Source organism: Euleptes europaea, chromosome 19, assembly GCF_029931775.1.
Source record: "Euleptes europaea isolate rEulEur1 chromosome 19, rEulEur1.hap1, whole genome shotgun sequence".
NCBI classification, from domain to species: Eukaryota; Metazoa; Chordata; class Lepidosauria; order Squamata; family Sphaerodactylidae; genus Euleptes; species Euleptes europaea.
In genome coordinates, this window is record NC_079330.1 from 4,313,302 (window position 1) to 4,320,266 (window position 6,965).

Below are 6,965 nucleotides of genomic sequence, written 5' to 3' on the forward strand. Positions count from 1 at the left end.
AGGCTGACAACCCTATAATTGTAAGTGTTTGGAGGGTGTGTTACAAACGCTCTGCATTTCCCATTGAACTTTAGGGGATCGTCTGCTGCTCTCCCCCTTTGGAGAATCTAACTAACTGAGCACACTTCAAGAGAATCACTTGATAAAAGGCGTGGACCCCGAAAAAAGAAGAAGAGTTGGTTTTTATATGCCGACTTCCTCTACCAAGGGAGACTCAAACCGGCTTACAATCACCTTCCCTTCCCCTCCCCACAACAGACACCCTGAGAGGTAGGTGGGGCTGAGAGAGCTCTAAGAGCGCTGTGACTAGCCCAAGGTCACCCAGCTGGCTTCGTGCGTAGGAGCGGGGAAACAAATCCAGTTCACCAGATTTAGCCTCCGCCGCTTATGTGGAGGAGCGGGGAATCAAACCCGGTTCTCCAGAGCAGAGGCCACCGCTCCAAACCACCGCTCTTAACCACTACACCACGTTGGTAAGGTAAACCATTGGACCGCTGTCTTTTAAAGTCCTGCTTGAGCGTGACTCCCTTGCTTAGAACGGGTCCTTCGTGCCTCCCTTGTGTTATCCTCCGGCATTAGCAGGTATAAATTGCTGACATTTCACCCTCAGCTCCCTTTCAAGGTCTATTTACCCAACCTGGATATACAAGGGATTATGAAATGTATTGTAGGGCCTGTTTGGCGGGCTCGGCCCCTGCACAGTCCAGCGCAGCTGTCAGAATCGATGATTCCTGCAGAGATAGAGGAAGACGCGGGGGAAATACGCGAGCTGTTCTCGCATGCACCGAGTGGCATACCGAGACGGCGGGAAGCTGCTGGAATCAACGGAAGTGGCAGGGAGTTCCGCCCTGGCACATTTGTGCGATGCCTCTGGAAAAATGAACAGGGCCAGGGGGAGACCCACGCAGGGCCTAGGGAGACGGGCTTACAGCGGAGCGCTAGGACTTCGGAGACCCAGGTTCAAAACCACCCCCAGCTGCCCTACCATCTGCCCTATGAGAAGGGAGATTTAAGAAGATCACCAGGGTGGAGAGGCTTTGCCCATGTAACACAGGGGAGCTGGAAACCGTTGAGCATTAGGGTTGCCAGGTCCCTCTTTGCCTTCGGCGGGAGATTTTGGAGGCGGAGCCTAAGAAGGGCTGGTTTGGAGAGGGGAGGGACTTCAATGCCATAGAGTCCAATGGCCAAAGTGGCCATTTTCTCCAGGTGAACTGATCTCTATCGGCTGGAGATCAGTTGTAATAGCAGGAGAACTTCTGCTATTACCTGGAGGTTGGCGACCCTATTGAGCATGTATTTTTTAGATGTCCCCTCTACAAGTCAGCCTGCTTCAATATTATTGACCCTTTGATTAGGGGAATGGGCTCTGGTGATGAGGGCGAATGGACCAAAAGGTTTGTGCTGGGAGACAGCTCACCAATCAACCACCCAGGTCGCAAAATATTGTGCAGTAGCAATGAAGCGACGTCGCCTTAATGTATTTCCTTAATCTGTGGAAATGTAAAAGTGGGTGATTCCTAATTTTGTTGGCCTTGGTTGTAAACGTCTACTCTGTATGGTTGGTTTCTGTTTTACCTGTTTTCTCTGGCATACGAACCGCAAATAAATTTTATTTATTTATTTACCACCCTCAGCTATCATTCAAATCGATACCGCGGAGAGTGAGGGGTAGATGCTTGCCCCTTGGAATGGCCTGACTGTTGGCCTCGGTGGGACAAACAGCCGCAGCAGAAACATGTCAAGTCAGGAAAATAGCCCGTGTTGTCTAATTTGACCCTAAGTGTAATCGATAGAATGTATGGGATGTGCTTTGAAGTCTCTACAGCATCTCATAAATGTTAGTATGATTGTGCTTTTGGGGGGCAGGGGACAACCTCACAAGTTTAATTAATGCTTCTAGTGAAAACTGTGAAGCCAAATGCTGCAAGAGAAGGGTGAATCATAGAGAACCATAGAGTTGGGAGGGACCACCAGGGTCATCTAGTCCAACCCCCTGCACTATGCAGGAAATTCCAAACTACCTCCTCCCCCCCCAACCACACACACATACTCCATGCCCAGAAGATGGGCAAGATGCCCTCCCTCTCATGATCTGCCTGAGGTCATAGAATCAGCATTGCTGAGAGATGGCCATCGAGCCTTTGCATAAAAGCCTCCAGGGAAGGAGAGCTCACCACCTCCCAAGGAAGCCAGTTCCACTGAGGAACCACTCTGTTAGAAAATTCTTCCTACTGTCTAGAGGGAAACACTTTTGATTTAATTTCAACCCGTTGGTTCTGGTCTGACCTTCTGGAGCAACAGGGAGGGACTCCCTCGCCCGCTGCCCTGAAGTTCATAAGCTGCCGTACACATTTAGACCATGGTTAATACAATCAAAGCCTTTCATGGTGGCCCAGCCTGTGATGGGCAATTCCAGTTGGGTTCAGTTATCCTGATGATGGGTAGAGGGAACGCTCCCCTTAAGATGTGGCAGGTTGGCTACGGTTGCCAACTTTTCAGCCGGCCTCTGCCTCTCTGCCTATTACCAGTGATATTTATTCACTTTTATTCAACATAACTTGGTCTACAGCAATTAGCAGGCGAAAATGTTTACCACCCTGCAGTGAAAAGCTTCACCTTGTTAACAGCCACAGGCTGAGCCTCACTAAAAGGCATAGTAGCATGGGCTGGTTGAAAAGGTGGCAACACTTTGGATAGTAAACCTGTAGGCAGGGTTTGTTCATTTTAATTACCGTACTGTACCCGAGTATTTGAAGTGCCTTATGGAACATAATTACTATTATCCTTAATTAGTAATCACTATTACATGATGATGAATAATCATTATTGTTTTTATTTGCACTAAGGTCAGCAAAATGCCTGCAACATCAGCAAATTGTGGGGAGAAGGAATGAATGCTGCAAAGATATCATAATGCATGTTACTGATTAGATCACTACCATGATTAGGTAGGTAGAACGTCAATTAAAACAATTAAACAAAGGAAAACAAGTGATAATGGTCAAATGGGGGAGGATTCAAAATTGCCCTGTTTTCCCAAAGGCAATACATTTGCACTCTGCATTTATTCTCTATTTGGAAATATTAATTAATTAATTAATTAATTAATTTTAAGATGCTTCTGAGAAGTTCATACAAACAGAGCATGGAGCTGTCAGCCTTCCCCTGTTTGTCCTCAGACTGTGACAGTTCAGGGGTATACTGCCTCTGAATATGGAGGCTCCATTCAGCTATCATGGCTGGCCTGTCCTTCATGAATTTGTCTCACTCTTTCTAAACCCATCTAAGCTAGAAGGCAAGGCAACCTCTTTGCAGCATTAGGGAGAGAAAAATGTTGGTTCCTGTAACAAGATGCTAGTAAAAGGTAAATGACAGTATACTCAGAAGATGTACGTGACAAGGATTATATTCTGACAAGAAATATAATCTTGTACAATCTGTGCATGCCGTTCTACCACTCAGTTGTACAGAACCTGAAAGAGATGGCTAAATTTTCATTACAGCAAATTTTAGGTACAGATGTAATCTTTTAGGTTACACAGAATTCTTCAGGTGGAATCTCCATCACTATCTGCAGAGTTCTGTTTAACTCCAGTGTTTTGCATGTACAAAACCAAACTCTGCTGAACAAAGGTTCTCTAACTATTATGCATCCTCTGTACCATCCAGTCTTAAATATGGCAGTTCCTGAAGATGAAATGCCCACTGACTTCAATGACATTTAATCCCGAATATGCAAACGGTTGCTTTTTGGTAAACTGGGGCCAGAGTTGCCAACTGACCACTAAGAAAACAGCACAGGCTGCTCCTGAGTCTTTAACTGCAAGCTGGCTCTGCAAAAATCAACTAGTAAAGCTTTTCTCTGCTTACCGAGAAGCATTCACTTGCCACTGGGGAAGGGGATGTGGCTCAGTGGTAGAGCCTCTGCCTGGCATGCAGAAGGTCCTAGGTTCAATCCCCGGCATCTCCAGTTCAAGGGACTAGGCAAGTAGGTGATGTGAAAGACCTCTCTGCCCGAGACCCTGGAGAGCTGCTGCCCGTCAGAGTAGACAATACTGACTTTGATGGACGAAGGGTCTCATTCAGTATAAGGCAGCTTCATGAGTTCAATATGTTCACTGTCATCAGACCAAGCTGCTATGCAAGGAGCAGGGAAAAAAGACTAGCTAAAAAACATGGCCACCCTAGCCGGGGCTGACAGCAAAAATACTGACCGAGGGGGTTTCTGCTATCCAGCTGCAACACCTGACCCTCCGTTGCATAACCTATGGTGTGGAAAATGAAGCAAAGCAGTTTTAATTAATTCTGCCTTTCTCCAAAACAAATAAACAGCCCCGGGTCCTTTAGCAACCACATACTGAGGGCAGGGGATAGAAAAAATCTCTAAACGTTTTTTGTTTCTAGAAATGGCTTGGTTCCCTGGTGCTGTATAAGCAATCTCACACACGCCACTCCGTTCCCCCCAGCCTTTTCAGCCGGGCGTTGCATATTGAGTTGTGACATCCAGTGGTCAAACACAATGCTGTTTTAGTTTTGTAGAGAGTTCTTCATAGATGCCCACAATAAAGTCGTCCTCAGGGAGCACTTTTCACCTTTCAAAATGCTGGTCGGACGTTTTGTGGCTGACCACAGCCTGAGTTCCCTCGGTTGAGCAGAGAGGTGAAATAATTTTTGAAGGGGACGGAAGATTCCATGGTGACCACAGCGAAAACTGAGCAAGAAGTAGGGTTGCCAACCTCCAGGTACTAGCTGGCGATCTCCCACTATTACAACTGATCTCCAGCCGAAAGAGACCAGTTCACCTGGAGAAAACGGCCGCTTTGGCAATTGGACTCTATGGCATTGAAGTCCCTCCCCTCCACAAACCCCGCCCTCCTCAGGCTCCACTCCAAAAACCTCCCACCGGTGGCGAAGAGGGACCTGGCAACCCTAGCAAGAAGTCATCGATAATTAAAAGCAAAGCCAATGATACAATTCTTAGGGTTACTAACCTCCATGTGGTGGCTGGAGATCTCCTGGGATTGCAACTGATCTCTAGGTGACAGAGATAAGTTCACCTGGAGAAAATGGCCTCTTTGGAAGGTGGACTGTATGGCCTTATGCCCCGCTGAAGTCCCTCCCCTCCCCAAACCCCACCCTCCTCAGGCTCCACCCCCCAAATCTCCAGGTATTTCCCATCGCAGAGCTGGCAACCCTGGTCTATGCCCTGTTCATTGGCCCTCCGGGGCAATTGGTTGGCCACTGTGTGAAACCGGATGCTGGGCTAGGTTGCCACCAGTCTGACCCAGCAAAGCTCTTCTTATGTTACCTGATTGATTTGGGGTGATGCTGATATCAGACAAGAAGATGGAGGTGGCCATGAAGAACTGGGCCGGTTTGTTTTGGATTCTGCCCTGTGGGCCTGATCATGGTGAAGATTTTCTCTTTGCGACAGCTCGGAAACCTCTTTGTGACATCACAAGAGACAGAGAAGCACCACAGGGCTTCTCATCTTCCCCATCTGGCCCAAGCTCCTTTGGTGTTAGTAGGACTTTGCTCTCTGTGATGTTTCCATCGCGGTTTGCTGTTAAGCTCTTACTCCTCAACGCCACAAACTCCAACAGGTTCACCCTGCCCAAAAGCCCCTTTGGACCAAACTACATGTGACGCTAGAGTTCCAGTTGTGCGTTTAGCTGTAAAAAGAAGACTCCAGACGGCCCAATGGGAGATTGATGTGTGGTAGTGCAGAAAGGGGAGGTAATTCTCTTCTCTGCACCACTTCCAACAGTTGAAAATGCTCTTCCCTGACTCCAGGAAGACTTGCGTTCATTCTCCAAATGGAATTGTTATCCAAGATTTCTGGAAAACAGCACATACCTGAGCAGAGGACAGACTGACAGTTCATTGCAGGGCAGAGCAATATATGCAGAGTTTGGCTCATTACAAGCTTTACACCGGTTTGGGGAGCACCCATTAATTTGTAGAGGAACACAGCACATAATATTTGTAGAGGAACACTGCTGATAACACACAGTGTGTAGCCGTGTTAGTCTGTTTGCAGTAGTCAAAAAGGGCAAGAGTCCAGTAGCACCTTAAAGACTAACAAAAATATTTTCTGGTAGGGTATGAGCTTTCGTGAGCCACAGCTCACTTCTTCAGACTGCTGATAACACTTGAGAACTCTTGGCTGGTATCTTTGGACTTTTTCTGGTAGAAAATAATATAGGTTGCTTACGCGGTTACCCCCCACAACACATTATTTACTACTTTGTATGGTTTACACTGGGCAAAAGTAACTGGCTAATGTTTTTTCTTCTTCTAAGGTTAATGGCTCAGTATGATTCCTTTGTAAGGTTAATGGCTCAGATCCTTGGCCAAATGTTTCCTGGATGGGCACTAATTGTTAGTGGATGGCTCTGTGAAGTGCAATCCTATGCAGATTTACATCCTTCTCAATCCATTGAAGGCAACAGGCTTAGAATGGTGTAACTCTGTTTAGGACTGCACAGCAAGAGAGCTGGAAGGAGTTGCCCCCCCCCCCACATCTGAGTGAGAGGAGGAGACAGGTGTGTATGTGAATGAAGAAACAGCAGGCTGGCATTTGGGGGAAAGACAAAAACAGCAGAAGCACCCCAGGGGGTTGCAGGATCCCCCCCTCTGGGGATCTGGCCCAGGCTAGTGGGCCTCCTGCCACAGAGGAGTGCCTCTTCACCTCTCCCTGTGCTCTGTGTGTTCACAAATAAAGGGAATATTACAAAATGGCCAGATCTCACTCGTTTAAAGGGAACCAACCCATGTTTTACTGCCCCTGGAACTTCAAACCACTGGGGAAGTGGGGTCACAGAACCCTCCTGTCATACCAACAGCACCCACGCAGCTTCATGATTCATATTAAAATTACAGAACAGATTTTTTCCCCCAAACGTAAAATTTGAAAGAGCAGCCAGCAGTAGCATAAAATCCTTCATTGAAAACAGCAAGAAAAC